The 17851-nt window shown below is 37.9% G+C and overlaps 1 long non-coding RNA gene across 1 annotated transcript in view; it reads right to left on the reverse strand.

Moving 5' to 3' along the window:
• The window catches only part of LOC307188628, a 206285-nt gene extending 196162 nt beyond the window's left edge, over nt 1-10123 (reverse strand). Inside the window, exon 1 of the long non-coding RNA XR_013829029.1 lies at nt 9541-10123. This is a non-coding gene — a long non-coding RNA (uncharacterized lncRNA). The remainder of the gene's footprint in view (nt 1-9540) is intronic.
• Between the last annotated feature and the right edge of the window lie 7728 nt (nt 10124-17851).

The following is a 17851-nucleotide window of genomic DNA, read 5'->3' on the forward strand; positions in this document are numbered from 1 at the left end:
ATTACCTGCCTAGTCTCCTGCCTGGTGTTTAAGTTTTGCAACATCTCTATAGGACAACCATATAGTTTAACATCCAAACTAGGATACTTTTGGCAGTAAAAAGGACTACAATTAATAATTACCCAAGAGAGCAATACTGATACTTTTTCTACATTAACATTATATATGGATAGGGTCCTACCTCCCGTTGATTCCTAACTGAAAATGGAAAATGAATGCTGGAATCTGAGTGATACCTTACTGAGAAGTTTTCTGAATAACAAAAATGAAGAGACCTCTCTGCAGACATTCTGAGAGCACAGAATGCTGAGTTTCCTGTTTTGATCTCAAGGATCATTACGGAGACAAGCAGATATCTCACTCTTGCAGCGTGGCAAAATTAGTGTTAAGGGAGCCAGCTTCTTGAAGCAGGCTAAACCTCACCTTGCTCTGCACAATAAGTTCCTATTGCCTAGGTTTTGGCTTAAGAGTAGATCCAGTTCTTTGCCACTGATGGAGCTTTTTTGCTCCACTTTAGAAATCCAGAATATAAGGACATTCTCCTTTTGGGGACAGAAAAGCTGAGATTCAAAAAGGAAAAATAATTCCCACTTGCTTACGTACTCCTCGGCAAACCTTCTTTACTCAGCTTTCAGGTCACCGTAGTATCTTAGTTTTTCTAACTCATTGTTCCCTTTTAGTAACCTTTGTTGGTTCCCGTTGTTCTGCCTCATATCTTAAGCTACACCCCCCACCCTGACTCTACCAAGACTCAGTTCTTGGTTCTTTTGTTTTCTTTATTTACATTCTGGTGATATCTTCTGGTATTTTATCTTTCAATATTTAAAGGTGATATCACCTATAATCCAATGACCCACAAATTTATTTCCAGCTCAGTCTTTTCCCATGAACTTGATTTGTATATGCAACTGCTATCTCAACATCTTCATTTAGAATTGTAATAAACAAAGTTAACATACTTAAAATTTTACTTATAGTCTTTAATCTTGACATTTATATCTTTCACATGTCAGCTGATGGCAATTCCATCCTTCTAGATCTCAGGCCAAAATAAGAAGAATCATATTTCCCTCCCATCCCAAATCTTAACTGCAGAAATTCTTCTGGCTCCACCTTAAAAATATATCCAAAATATGAACACTTCTTGTCAATGTAACTACCATGATTTTTGCCCAAATCACAGCAATCTCTCACCTGAATCACCGTCATAGCTGTCAATAAATTCAACAACTTGGATGAAATGAATGAATTTCTTGCAAGACAGAAAATTTCAAACTTACTCAAGAAGAAATTATCTGAACAGTCCCATATCTATTAAAGTAACTGAACAAGTTCTTTAAAACTTGTTCACAAAGAAAACTCCACCCTTAGATTGCTTTAACTACGGAAATCTCACCAAAATATTCCAGAAAATTTAAAAGGAGAGGATACTTCCCAGCTCAATCAATGAGGCAAAAATTACACAAGTACCAAAGTCAGACAAAGACATCGCAAGAAAGGAAAACCGTAGAACAATATCTCTCATGAAATAGAGGCAAAATTCTTAATAAAATTTTAGCAAATCAAATCCATCAATATATGAAAATGATAATACACCGTGGTCAACTGGGGTTTATACCAGGAATTCAAGGCTGGCTCTGTATTCAATAGATAAGAATGAGCAATTGACAAACTGCAAAGTTAATCCTGACGACAATCTTTCAGCAAACAAAAAATAGAAGTAAATTTCTCAACCTGATAAAGGACATCTACCAAAAATCTATATTTAAGGTCATACTTAGTCACAAGAGAATGAATGTTTTCCTTCTAAGATCAGGAATAAGGGAAGGCTATCTGCTCTCAGCCCTTCTTTTAACCTTGTACTGGTGGTGGTTGTAGACAGTGTGATGAGGAAAGGAAATAAATAAAAGTTACCTAAATTGGAATAGAAGAAATGAAATTGTCTTTAATCATAAATAACATAATCACCTTTCTAGAAAATCAAATGGAATCTATAAAAAAATCTATAATGAAATCAATTTATAAAAATAAATGTATTTTTGTATATTGGCAACAATTAGAAATTGAAATTAAAATTATCATTTATAATACATAAAAAATAGACACTTTCAGGGATAAATCTGACAAAAGACATTCAAGACAAAGTACAGTGAAAACTACAAAAAACTGTTGAGATAAATTGAAGAAGCCCTAAATAAATGTGGATATAGTTAATACTTATTGATCAAATGATATCCACAAGTTAAGATACCGATGATCCCTAAATTGATCTATACATTCAAAGCAATTCTAATCAAAATCCCATCATGCTTCTTTCTTATAGAAATTGACAAACTAATTCTAAAATTATAAGGAAATGCAGAGGACCTAGAAGACCTAGAATAGCCAAAATAACTTTGAAAGAGAACGAATTTGGACGAATTATGCTGTCTGACCTCATGATTTATTATAAAGCTACATTATTTCAGACAATGTGGTACTGCCATCAAAATAGACAAACAGATCAATGGAACAGAACAAAGAGTCCAAAACTATGCCCAAACATATGATAAATAGATTTTTAACAAAATTGCAAAAGCAATTGAAAGGAGAACTAGTAATTTTTTCAACAAAGGCCCTATAAAAATTAGATACGGGTATGCAAAAAAATTAACTTTGATGCACATCTCATAGCATGTACCAAAATTAACTCACAATGTATCATACATCTACATATAAGTCCGAAAAGTATAAAATTTCTAGTAGAAAACATAAAAGAAAATCTTTGCAGTCTCAGGTTACGCAAGGATTTCTTAGATACAAGAGAATAAAAGGAAAAAATGGATACATTGAATTTCATCAAGTTAATAAGTTCCGTTCTTTGAAAGGCATTGTTAAGAGAATGAAAAGACAAAATGTGGACTTCCAGAAAATAACTGCAAATCATATATATGATAAGGGATTTTTCCCATATTGTGTAACGACCTTTCAAAGACTCAAATAATAGGAAAACAAAGCGCTCAATTAAAAAAAAAACACAACGGTGTTGAAAGATAGTTTTATCAAAGAAAGTATATATCTGGTAAATAAGTACACAAAAATATGCTCACTATTATTAGTCCTGAAAGAAAGGGAAAGTAAAACCACATTGAGGTATTGGTTTCCCCACTATCTAAAAGCAGCACGTTCATAAGAAACCACTCCTAAGGCAAAATGGCATTAAGCAAAGAGTATCCCCTGCTTTCTGCAAGTTGGAGTTAAGCCACTTTGCTTTTCTGAAAGACCTATGTTAGTATGGTAATTCTGTAAAAGGGAAAATCCTACTTGAATATCTTCCAGTTAGTGAAAACAGGCACTAACATAGGTCTTTTGTAAAAGCAAAGCGGCATTACTCAAACTTTCAGAAAGCAGAGGATACATAACTATACCTATTACAATGACTAAAATTAAAACAACTGACCACACCAAACCCAGTGTTGACAATAACATGGGATAACTTTCATACCCTTGTAGTGAAAAGGTAGAACAGCACTTCTGCTTTAGAAAACAGTTCTTCAATTTCTTAAAAACTGAAACATACATCACCTATGGTATGACCTACCCATTTCACTCCTAGGTACTATCCAAGAGAAGGGAAAGCACATGCACATACAAAGGCTTGTATCAAAATATTCTTAGTAGCTGTATTTGTAATGGTCAAAAATAGAAACAATCCACATAGTAATCAAATGGTAAATAGATAAACAAATGATGGCATCACCGTGTTACAGAATATTACTTAGGAATATAAAGGAATAAACTATTGACGCACTCTGATATAAGAATAAATCTTAAAATAGTCATATTGAGTGAAATAAATAGGGCAAAAACCCAGCATGTACTGTAGGAGTCCATTTGTATAATTCTTAAGACAACACAGACTAATGGATCATGACAGAAAACAGATGTATGGGGGGTAGGGAGAGGAAGGGGACGGGCAAGAGGGAGGGATTACAAGGCGATGCTAGAAAACTTGTGGGAGATGATATATATTTTCATTATCTTGACTGTGGTGATGGTGTTACAGTTGCATACGTATGTTAGAACTTGCGAAATAGTACAATTTCAATATGTGAAGCTTATTGTAGTTAAATTAACCTCAACCAAGTTGTTAAAATATACATCAATAAATTTGACTAAATAAAAGCAACAAACTGCAAGCAATAAGTATAACAGATGTTCAAGACATCAAAATGTAAATAACAGGACACACCTGAAAGTAAATTAAACCTAAATAAATGGAAAGACACACTATATTCATGAATCAGAAGGCTTAAGTGTTCAGATACAAATTTTCCCCAAGTTGACTTATAGAATCATTGAACAGACCTGAAGACTTACGTCCTTTATAACGGACTTCTACGAATCAGTATGGGAAAGGCAGAGAAAGCAACAGGTAAATAAGCAAAATATTTGAACAGCACTTGATGAAAAGAGAATAAAATATATATATGAAAATGTGCACAATTTCACCCATTCTCAGAGAAATGAAAATAAAACCACAAGATTCCTCTACACAACCAATATATTGCCAAAGTAAAAGAACAGACACTAACAAAGTTGGCATTGGACAGGACTTAACCTTGGTATTCTTGAAACTTTGGGTCATATAATCATTTATTGTCGGGGGCTGTCCTCTGCACTGTAGGATGTTTAGCAGAATCCCTGGCCTCTACCCACTAGATGCCAGTAGCACTCACCCCTTCACCCCCTCCACACTTCCAGGTATGACAACCAAAAATGTTTAGCTAGAAAAGAGGGTAGGAGTGAGACTATTTAATGGACGTTTTGCTGACCTTAGCTAGATTGGAATTTGTTAGCCAGAGATAGTGGAAACAAATTTGCGACGGCAAATAATGGGGCCATCGGGGCAGTGTCTGTCACATGAATGAAATAATGCAAGTTTTAAAAAGATAAACATAAATGCCTAGAAAAAATACTGGAAACACATGGCAAAATATTGAGTGGCTATAATTGAATGGAAACATAAAGGTTATTTTCCACCTTTGTCTGTATGTACATTATTAGAATTGAATACATACATACATATATATATGTATTCATATATATAATTTGCACTTTGTATGAAAAACTCATTTTAAGAAAATAAATTAAAGCAAAACGCAGCTAAATATGATTCTGTGCTAACTTATTTGTCAATATTCCTCTCTGTCCAGTAGAGGAAACTGGTACCTATGAAGCATTTTAAAAAATTGATCTCTACCAAAAACGTCAGCCAGTATACACAGATATAACAGAAAATGAATATAACAGAAAAGGAGCCCGTTTGTAAAAAGCCATTGACATTCAGGGCTGGGTCACAGATGGCTGATTATTTTATCTATCCAGACGGGTTCACGTTGTAGAAACCCGATACTGAAAATTAAGAAAATTCTTGGAGTTCATGATTAGGTCTAATAATAACATCATCGTATGTGTGACCTCATCAAAACTAATTCCTTAAGCCTTCCTTGCTGAGATGCGTTACTCAGATGGGACTCTTCCCACTTGAAAATGGCACAGAGGGCCAAAGGGCTGATATAAGACCACCCTAGTAGATGCAGTGATAAGATCAAGAATTCATGACATGACCAAGACTAGTGTATTGTCAGCCTATGGATAGATTAGAAGCAGAACTTTCCTGGACACATTCTCCTGAAATATGATAGTACATAACTGACTGTGTGCTCTTACTCTATTGCTGGTATTGTTCTAAGTGCTTAAGATATACAAACTCATTAGATAACCACATCAACACATGGCTTAAATTATTATATACCTACTTTATTGATGAGGAAGATGAAGTGCACAGAAGTTGAGGAATTTTCCCAAGGACACTTAGCTAACAGGTGGCAGAATTGGAATTCAAGCCCAGATGTTATGACTCCAGAGCCAGCCCTCTTAAGTACAGCAGGTTCTTCCCTCCTAAACGACCTCATTTTATTTATTTCTTTCTTTTAAATTTTATTGAAGTATATTTGATTTACAGCGTTGTGTTCATTTCTGCTGTACAGCAAAGCGACACAGTTATTCATATATATATTCTTTTTCATATTTTTTCCACTATGGTTTACCACAGGATATTAACTATTGTTCCCTGTGCTATACAGTAGGACCTTGTTGTTTATCCATCCTATATATATTATACTAGTTTGCATCTGCTAATCCCAAACTCCCAATCCTTCCGTTCTCAATCCCCTCTTTCCCTTGGCAACCACAAGTCTATTCGCTATGTCTGTGAGTTTGTTTCTGTTTTGTAGGTATGATATGTTCATTTGTGCAAACGACCTCATTTTAAAACAGTGCTATTTGATATATATTTTGAGACATAAAGACAAGACAGTCATAAAGCATCTCCTTTTTGTATGTACTTGCTTGTCTGATAGTAGATAGTAGGCAAGTGTATGCTAAAAAACATCCAGCTTGCTCTCCACTCATGCGGACAAGTACCCCTGGTTGCATTTCTGAGAGATCTCCTATGTTCACAAAAGCTCTATATTCTCTCTCTATGTTCTTATAGTTGTTCATAATAATGCTAATCAGTATGGAGTGTCTATGTATTCATGCAGCTCCTCCAATAGTCCTTACAGAGTTTGCATTGCTTTCCATGTTTTTCAATTGAGGAAGGTGAAGAAACATAGATACTTTTCCCAAAGCTGAACATCTTTAAGTGGGAGATTCTGGATTCAATCCAGATCAGTGTTATTTTTAAAAATGCCCCTACAGAAAAAACAAAAGGAGATGCACCACTTTCTCTTGACTTTAGCCCCTCTGTTAAATGAAGAACTGCAACCTCTCCACAACGTCTCCTGTTCCCTCAAAATATAAGCACACGGCAACAACATTAATGACCATCCCATGATGGTCATCCCATCCTATACACCATCTTTAAAAGTCTTGTTCTTTTAATTTTTCAGGGGGTAGCGAGAAAGATATCAACAGCCTGCCATCTTCTGCCCCGATAGAGTCATAGTTAATCTGTTTCAGTCAAACTCCAATCCTAACACCTTGTCATGCATTCGAGATTTCTTATAAAGGCCACCAGGAATGGGTTTACAAAGGGTAAGGGAACATGGCGAATTGTATGCACTACAATATTTGTCTGTTTTTTAATGGTTAATTTCTATTTTATTTTGAGATAATTTTAGACTTACAGAGGAGTTGCAAAAACAGTACAGACCTCATAAATCCTTCACTCAGCTTCCCCCTTATATTAGTATCTTACATTATCAGAAGATATTGCCCAAACTAAGAAATGAACCTTGGTATAACACTATTCACTAAAGTAGAGAGCTTACTGACGTCACCAGTTTTTACACTAATGTTCTTTTTCTGTTCTAGGATCCAATCCAGAATTCCACACCACATTTAGTTTTTCTGTCTCTATAGACACCTCTAATCTTGACAATTTCTCAGTTTTTGCTCATCTTTTATGACTTTAATACTTTTGAAGAGTAATGGTCAGTTATTTTGTGGAACATCCCTCAGTGCGGATTTTCTTATATTTTCTTTTGATTATATTCAGATTTTGTCTTACTTCCCACTAAGGAAACCCTAAAGGTGATTTGCCCCTTTTCAGTGTACATGTCTTTCACTGTCTGTTTGGACTTATTCCTACGTACTCTACTCTTCTGGATGGCATTATATGTAATTTCAAGGAAAATTTCTGGCCCTTTCCAGGAAAAAGAGGGGACAGAAGCATTTTTGTTTTTAATAAGTCTCCCAAGCTTTGAGCGAGATTTATCTCTAACCATGCAAGCCGGATCTGATGAAATTTCCATCTTGTGAGACTTTCCTCAGACAGCACTACTGCAAGCAAAGGAATGCACACGGTTCAGACTCTATGCATTCTCACTGCATCATATTAGGAGGTACCATGTCAATATGTATTACTGGTTATGTTAACCTTGATCATTTGGTAAGGTGAGGGATGACAGAATTATCCCCCATAAACTTAGTAGCTTCACTTTATAATCATGTAATATATTGGTGCAAATATTCCATTTTGACATTGTGCAAATATCCCATTTCTGTTTAACATTCTATGACCCATTTTAGCAACCTTTCATGGATCTTGCCTGTAGCAATTATTGCTGTGGTGTTCTAATGGTTATTTTCTATTTCTTGCCTTCCCTCTCCATCTACTAATTGGAATTCTTCTGTAAAGAATTGTATATTTTTCTATGTCTATTTATCTGAAATCTGGAAAACTGGGTCCTTTTTTCCCCCTTTGGAGGACTTCCAAAGGGAAAAAAAAAATGACCTTAAAAAATAGTTTTTAAAGCTACCCCTTGGCAATGAGAACTAATTTCAAGGAAAGTGTCCAGCCCTTTCTAGGAAAAAGAGGGGACTGAAACATTTTTGTTTCTAGTAAACGTTCCAGACCTTGAGTGAGATCTACCTCTAGTCATGTAGGCAGGATCTGATAAAATTTTCTCTCTTCTAGGCTTTCCTCAGACACCTCTAGTGGTAGCAGAGGAGCACACAGAATTTAGACCTGCAGTACCCTTACAGCAATTTCCCTCCTCTTCCTACCTTCCTCTTATGCTTGGGAGCCAAACCTTGCCCAGTTATACTGGTGAATTCAAGAATCATTATCTTGGAGTCCAGAAGTAAACCCATGTACCGAGGTCAATTAATCTATGACAAAGGAGGCACGAATATACAATGGAGAAAAGACAGCCTCTTCAGCAAGTGGTGTTGGGAAAGCTGGACAGGTACATGTAAATCAATTAAATTAGAACACTTACCCACACCATATACAAAAATAAACTGAAAATGGTCTAAAGACCTAAATATCAGACATGACACCATAAAATCCCTAGAAGAGAACACAGGCAAAACATTCTCTGACATAAACTGCAGCAATCTTTTCTTCAATCAGTCTCCCAAGACAAAAGAAATAAAAGCAAAACTAAACATGTGGGACCTAATCAAACTTAAAAGCTTTTACATACCAAAGGAAACTATCAGCAAAATGAAAAGACAAACTACAGAATGGGAGAAAATATTTGCAGATGATGTGACCAACAAGAGTTTAAAAACCAAAATATACAAACAACTCATACAACTCAATACCGATAAAGCAAACAACTCAATCAAAAAATGGGCAGAAGAGGCTTCCAGGAAGATGGAAGAAGAGTAAGACGCGGAGATCACCTTCCTCCCCACAGATACACCAGAAATACAACTACACGTGCAACAACTCCTACAGAACACCTTATTGAACGCTGGCAGAAGACCTCAGACCTCCCAAAAGGCAAGAAACCCCCCACGTACCTGGGTTGGACAAAAGAAAAAAGAAACAACAGAGACAAAAGAATAGGGACGGGACCCGCACCAGTGGGAGGGAGCTGTGAAGGAGGAAAACTTTCCACACACTAGGAAGCCCCTTCGCGGGCGGAGGCTGCGGGCGGCGGAGCGGGGGAGCGTCGGAGCCGCGGAGGAGAGCACAGCCACAGGGGTGCGCAGGGCAAAGCGGAGAGATTCCCGCACAAGGAATCAGGGCCGAACGGTACTCACCAGTCCGAGAGGCTTGTCTGCTCACTCGCCGGGGCGGGCGGGGCCTGGAGTTGAGGCTTGGGCTTCGGTCGGAGCGCCGGGAGAGGACTGGGGCTGGCGGCGTGAGCACAGCCTGAAGGGGGCTAGTGTGCCACGGCCAGCCGGGAGGGAGTCCGGGAAAAGTCTGGACCTGCCGAAGAGGCAAGAGACTTTTTCTTCCCTCTTTGTTTCCAGGTGCGCGAGGAGAGGGGATTCAGAGCGCTGCCTAAATGAGCTCCAGAGACTGGCGTGAGCCGCGGCTAAAAACGCGGACCCCAGAGATGGGCGGGAGACGCTAAGGCTGCTGCTGCCGCCACCAAGAAGCCTGTGTACAAGCACAGGTCACTATCCACACCGCCCTTGCGGGGAGCCTGTGCAGCCCGCCACTGCCAGGGCCCCGTGACCCAGGGACAACTTCCCCGGGAGAACGCACGGCGCGCCGCAAGCTCGTGCAACGTCACGCCGCCTCTGACGCCGCAGGCCCCGCCCTGCACGCCGTGCCCCCCCCCCCCCCCGGCCTGAGTGAGCCAGAACCTGCGAATCAGCTGCTCCTTTAACCCCGTCCTGTCTGAGCGAAGAACAGACGCCTTCCTGCCACCTACACGCAGAGGCGGGGCCAAATCCAAAGCTGAAACCCGGGAGCTGTGCGAACAAAGAAGAGAAACGGAAATCTCTCCCAGCAGCCTCAGGAGCAGCGAATTAAATCTCCACAATCAACTTGATGTACCTGCATCTGTGGAATACCTGAATAGACAACGAATCACCCCAAATTAAGGAGGTGGACTTTCAGAGCAAGATTTATAATTTTTTCCCCTTTTCCTTTTTGTGAGTGTGTATGTGTATGCTTCTGTGTGAGATTTTGTCTATATAACTTTGCTTCCACCATTTGTCCTGGGGTTCTATACGTCCGGTTTTTTTTTTTCTCTTAATAATTATTTTTTTATTTTAATAACTTTATTATATTTTATCTTACTTTATTTTACTTTATCTTCTTTCTTTTTTTCCTTCCTTCCCTCCTTCCTTCCTTCCTCCCTCCCTCCTTTCTTTCTTTCTACTTCTACTAATTCTTTCTTTTCACTTTTTCTCCCTTTTATTCTGAGCCGTGTGGATGAAAGGCTCTTGGTGCTACAGCCAGGAGTCAGTGCTGTGCCTCTGAGGTGGGAGAGCCAACTTCAGGACACTGGTCCACAAGAGACCTCCCAGCTCCACATAATATCAGATGGCGAAAATCTCCCAGAGATCTCCATCTCAACACCAGCACCCAGCTTCACTCAACGACCAGCAAGCTACAGTGCTGGACATCTATGCCAAACAACAAGCAAGACAGGAACACAACCCCACCCATTAGCAGAGAGGCTGCCTAAAATCATAATGAGTCCACAGACACCCCAAAACAAACCACCAGGCGTGGACCTGCCCACCAGAAAGACAAGATGCAGCCTCATCCACCAGAACACAGGCACTAGTCCCCTCCACCAGGAAGCCTACACAACCCACTGAACCAACCTTAGCCACTGGGGACAGACACTAAAAACAACGGGAACTACGAACCTGCAGCCTGCAAAAAGGAGACCCCAAATACAGTAAGATAAGCAAAATGAGAAGACAGAAAAACACACAGCAGATGAAGGAGCAAGATAAAAACCCACCAGACCTAACAAATGAAGAGGAAATAGGCAGTCTACCTGAAAAAGATTCAGAGTAATGATAGTAAAGATGATCCAAAATCTTGGAAATAGAATAGACAAAATGCAAGAAACATTTAACAAGGACGTAGAAGAACTAAAGATGAAACAAACAACGATGAACAACACAATAAATGCAATTTAAAATACTCTAAATGGGATCAATAGCAGAATAACTGAGGCAGAAGAACGGATAAGTGAGCTGGAAGATAAAATAGTGGAAATAACTACTGCAGAGCAGAATAAAGAAAAAAGAATGAAAAGAACTGAGGACAGTCTCAGAGACCTCTGGGACAACATTAAACGCACCAACATTCGAATTATAGGGGTTCCAGAAGAAGAAGAGAAAAAGAAAGGGACTGAGAAAATATTTGAAGAGATTATAGTTGAAAACTTCCCTAATATGGGAAAGGAAACAGTTACTCAAGTCCAGGAAGCACAGAGAGTCCCATACAGGATAAATCCAAGAAGAAATATGCCAAGACACATATTAATCAAACTGTCAAGAATTAAATACAAAGAAAACATATTAAAAGCAGCAAGGGAAAAATAACACACAAGGGAATCCCCATAAGGTTAACAGCTGATCTTTCAGGAGAAACTCTGCAAGCCAGAAGGGAGTGGCAGGACATATTTAAAGTGATGAAGGACACAAACCTACCACCAAGATTACTCTACCCAGCAAGGTTCTCATTCAGATTTGATGGAGAAATTAAAACCTTTACAGACAAGCAAAACCTGAGAGAGTTCAGCACCACCAAACCAGCTTTACAACAAATGCTAAAGGAACTTCTCTAGACAAGAAACACAAGAGAAGGAAAAGACCTACAATAACGAACCCAAAACAATTTAGAAAATGGGAATAGGAACATACATATCGATAATTACCTTAAATGTAAATGGACTAAATGCTCCCACCAAAAGACACAGATTGGCTGAATGGATACAAAAATAAGACCCATATATTTGCTGTCTACAAGAGACCCACTTCAGACCCAGAGACACATACAGACTGAAAGTAAGGGGATGGAGAAAGATATTTCATGCAAATGGAAACCAAAAGAAAGCTGGAGTAGCAATTCTAATATCAGACAAAATAGACTTTAAAATAAAGACTATTACAAGATACAAAGAAGGACACTACATAATGATTGAGGGATCGATCCAAGAAGAAGATATAACAATTGTAAATATTTATGCACCCAACATAGGAGCACCTCAATACATAAGGCAAATACTAACAGCCATAAAAGGGGAAATCGACAGTAACACATTCATAGTAGGGGACTTTAACACCCCACTTTCACCAATGGACAGATCATCCAAAATGAAAATAAATAAGGAAACACAAGCTTTAAATGATACATTAAACAAGATGGACTTAATTGATATTTATAGGACATTCCATCCCAAAACAACAGAATACACATTTTTCTCAAGTGCTCATGGAACATTCTCCAGGATAGATCATATCTTGGGTCACAAATCAAGCCTTGGTAAATTTAAGAATATTGAAATTGTATGAAGTATCTTTTCCGACCACAACACTATGAGACTAGATATCAATTACAGGAAAAGATCTGTAAAAAATACAAACACATGGAGGCTAAACAATACACTACTTAATAACGAAGTGATCACTGAAGAAATCAAAGAGGAAATAAAAAAATACCTAGAAACAACTGACAATGAAGACACGATGACCCAAAATCTATGGGATGCAGCATAAGCAGTTCTAAGAGGGGTTTATAGCAATACAATCCTACCTTAAGAAAGAGGAAACATCTCAAATAAACAACCTAACCTTGCACCTAAAGCAATTAGAGAAAGAAGAATAAAAAAACCCCCAAGTTAGCAGAAGGAAAGAAATCATAAAAATCAAATCAGAAATAAAGGAAATGAAGGAAATGATAGCAAAGATCAATAAAACTAAAAGCTGGTTCTTTGAGAAGATAAACAAAATTGATAAACCATTAGCCAGACTCATCAAGAAAAAAAGGGAGAAGACTCAGATCAATAGAATTAGAAATGAAAAAGGAGAAGTAACAACTGACACTGCAGAAATACAAAAGATCATGAGAGATTACTACAAGCAACTCTATGCCAATAAAATGGACAACCTGGAAGAAATGGACAAATTCTTAGAAATGCACAACCTGCCAAGACTGAATCAGGAAGAAAGAGAAAATATGAACAGACCAATCACAAGTAATGAAATTAAAACTGTGATTAAAAATCTTCCAACAAACAGAAGCCCAGGACCAGATGGCTTCACAGGCGAATTCTATCAAACATTTAGAGAAGAGCTAACACCTATCCTTCTCAAACTCTTCCAAAATATAGAAGAGGGAGGAACACTCCCAAACTCATTCTACAAGGCCACCATCACCCTGATACCAAAACCAGACAAGGATGTCACAAAGAAAGAAAACTACAGGCCAATATCCCTGATGAACATAGATGCAAAAAGCCTCAACAAAATACTAGCAAACAGAATCCAACAGCACATTAAACGGATCATACACCATGATCAAGTGGGGTTTATTCCAGGAATGCAAGGATTCTTCAATATACACAAATCAATCAATGTGATACACCATATTAACAAATTGAAGGACAAAAAACATATGATCATCTCAATAGATGCAGAAAAAGCTTTTGACAAAATTCGACACCCATTTATGATAAAAACCCTGCAGAACGTAGGCATAGAGGGAACTTTCCTCAACATAATAAAGGCCATATATGACAAACCCACAGCCAACATCGTCCTCAATGGTGAAAAACTGAAAGCATTTCCACTAAGACCAGGAACAAGACAAGGTTGCCCACTCTCACCACTCTTATTCAACATAGTTTTGGAAGTTTTAGCCACAGCAATCAGAGAAGAAAAGGAAATAAAAGGAATCCAAATCGGAAAAGAAGAAGTAAACCTGTCACTGTTTGCAAATGACATGATACTCTACGGAGAGAATCCTAAAGATGCTACCAGAAAACTACTAGAGCTAATCAATGAATTTGGTAAAGTAGCAGGATACAAAATTAATACACAGAAATCTCTGGCATTCCTATACACGAATGATGAAAAATCTGAAAGTGAAATCAAGGAAATACTCCCATTTACCATTGCAACAAAAGGAATAAAATATCTAGGAATAAACCTACCTAAGGAGACAAAAGACCTGTATGCAGAAAATTATAAGACACTGATGAAAGAAATTAAAGATGATACAAATAGATGGAGAGATATACCATGTTCTTGGATTAGAAGAATCAACATTGTGAAAATGACTCTACTACCCAAAGCAACCTACAGATTTAATGCAATCCCTATCAAACTACTACTGGCATTTTTCACAGAACTAGAACAAAAAATTTCACAATTTGTATGGAAACACAAAAGACCCCCAAATAGCCAAAGCAATCTTGAGAACGAAAAACAGAGCTGGAGGAATCAGGCTCCTTGACTTCAGATTATACTACAAAGCTACAGTAATCAAGACAGTATGGTACTGGCACAAAAACAGAAAGATAGATCAATGGAACAGGATAGAAAGCCCAGAGATAAACCCACACACATATGGTCACCTTATGTTTGATAAAGGAAACAGGAATGTACAGTGGAGAAAGGACAGCCTCTTCAATAAATGGTGCTGGGAAAACTGGACAGCTACATGTAAAAGTATGAGATTAGATCACTCCCTAACACCATACACAAAAGTAAGCTCAAAATGGATTAAAGACCTAAAAGTAAGGCCAGACACTATAAAACTCTTAGAGGAAAACATAGGCAGAACACTCTATGACATAAATCACAGCAAGGTCCTTTTTGACCCACCTCCTAGAGAAATGGAAATAAAAACAAAAATAAATAAATGGGACCTAATGAAACTTCAAAGCTTTTGCACAGCAACGGAAACCATAAACAAGACCAAAAGACAACCCTCAGAATGGGAGAAAATATTTGCAAATGAAGCAACTGACAAAGGATTGATCTCCAAAATATACGAGCAGCTCATGCAGCTCAATATCAGAAAAACAAACAACCCAATCCAAAAATGGGCAGAAGACCTAAATAGACATTTCTTCAAAGAAGATATAAACTGCCAACAAACACATGATAGAATGCTCAACATCACTAATCATTAGAAAAATGCAAATCGAAACTACAATGAGATATCATCTCACACCAGTCAGAATGGCCATCATCAAAAAATCTAGAAACAATAAATGCTGGAGAGGGTGTGGAGAAAAGGGAACCCTGTTGCACTGTTGGTGGGAATGTAATTGATACAGCCATTGTGGAGAACAACATTATGGAGGTTCCTTAAAAAACTACAAATAGAACTACCATATGACCCAGCAATCCCACTACTGGGCATATACCCTGAGAAAACCATAATTCAAAAAGAGTCATGTACCAAAATGTTCATTGCAGCTCTATTTACAATAGCCCAGAGATGGAAACAACCTAAGTGTCCATCATCAGATGAATGGATAAAGAAGATGTGGCACATATATACAATGGAATATTACTCAGCCATAAAAAGAAATGAAATTGAGCTATTTGTAATGAGGTGGATGGACCTAGAGTCTGTCATACAGAGTGACGTAAGTGAGAAAGAGAAAGACAAATACCATATGCTAACACATATATATGGAATTTAAGAAAAAAAATGTCACGAAGAACCTAGGGGTAATACAGGAATAAAGACACAGACCTAGTAGAGAATGGACTTGACGATATGGGGAGGGGGAAGGGTAAGCTGTGACAAAGCGAGAGAGAGGCATGGACATGTATACACTACCAAACGTAAGGTAGATAGCTAGTGGGAAGCAGCCGCATAGCACAGGAATATCAGCTCGGTGCTTTGTGACCGTCTGGAGGGGTGGGATAAGGAGGGTGGGAGGGAGGGAGACGCAAGAGGGAAGAGATATGGGAACATATGTATATGTATAACTGATTCATTTTGTTATAAAGCAGAAATTAACACAGCATTGTAAAGCAATTATACTCCAATAAAGAGGTAAAAAAAAAAAAAAAAAAAGGGCAGAAGACCTAAATAGACATTTTCCCAAGGAAGACATACAGGTGGCCAGCAGGCACATGAAAAGATGCTCAACATCGCTAATTATTAAAGAAATGTAAATCAAAACCACAAATCTCACACCTATCAGAATGGCTATGTCATAACGTCATCAAAAAGTCTACAAATAATAAATGCTGGAGAAGGTGTGAAGAAAAGAGAACCCTCCTACACTGTTGGTGGGAATGTAAATTGATGCAGCCACTATGAAAACAGTATGGAGCTTCCTTAAAAAAACTAAAAATAGAACTACCATACAATCCAGCAATCCCATTCCTGGGTATATATCCAGAAAAAATGAAAACACTAATTCAAAAAGATACATTTAGCCCAATGTTCATAGCAGCACTATTTACAATAGCCAAGGCATGGAAACGACACAAGTGCCTGTCAGCAGATGATTAGCTTCAGAAGATGTTGTGTATATATATACAATGGACTATTACTCAGCCAATAAAAGAATGAAATATTGCCATTTGCAGCAACATGGATGGAACTACAGAATATTATACTTAGTGAAGTAAGTCAGACAAAGAAAGACAAATGTTGTATGATATCACTTATGTGTCGAATCTAAAAAATAATACAAATGAATCTATATACAAAACAGAAGCAGTCTCATAGAAAACAAATTCATGGTTACCAAAGGGGAGAGGGAGGTGGGGAGGAACAAATTAAGAGTAAGGGATTAACAGATACGAATTACTATATGTAAAATAGATAAGCAACAAGGATGTACTGTATAACAGGTAATTATGTTCAGTATTTTGTAATAACCTATAATGGAACATAATCAGAAAAAATAACTGAATCACTATGCTGTACACCTGAAACTAACACAATATTGCAAACCAACTATTCTTCAATAAAAAAAAAAAAGAATCATTAGCTTTTTTTTTTTAATTTATTTTTGGCCGTTACGGATCTTCATTGTTGCGTGCGGGCTTTCTCTAGTTGCGATGAGCAGGGGCTACTCTTTGTTGTGGTGTGCGGGCTTCTCATTGTGGTGGCTTCTCTTGTTGCGGAGCGTGGGCTCTAGGCGCATGGGCTTCAGTAGCTGTGGCACATGGGCTTCAGTAGTTGTGGCTCATGGGCTGTAGAGTGCAGGCTCAGTAGTTGTGGTGCACGGGCTTAGTTGTTCCGCAGCATGTGGGATCTTCCCGGGCCAGGGTTCGAACCTGTGTCCCCCGCATTGGCAGGAGGATTCTTAACCACTGCACCACCAGGGAAGCCCAGAATCATTAGCTTTAATTGGAGATTTTTTTTCAAGATCCCAAACCTTAAGATTTTTCTAACCTTCTTTTCCACAAAAGTTTCCCTAATGACAAAAGATTACCTTTTAGATTTTGGGAGACAGTGTAAGATAAATAAACAAAAATCAGTTATATTTCCATATACAAACTATGAACAACCCCAAAAGGAAATTATAAAAACAATTCCATTTACAATAGCATTCAAAACTACAAAATACCTAGGAATAAATTTAACCAAGGAAGTGGAAAACTTTTACACTGAAATCAA

The sequence above is a fragment of the Stenella coeruleoalba genome (genome assembly GCF_951394435.1).
Source record: "Stenella coeruleoalba genome assembly, chromosome: 7".
NCBI lineage: Eukaryota > Metazoa > Chordata > Mammalia > Artiodactyla > Delphinidae > Stenella > Stenella coeruleoalba.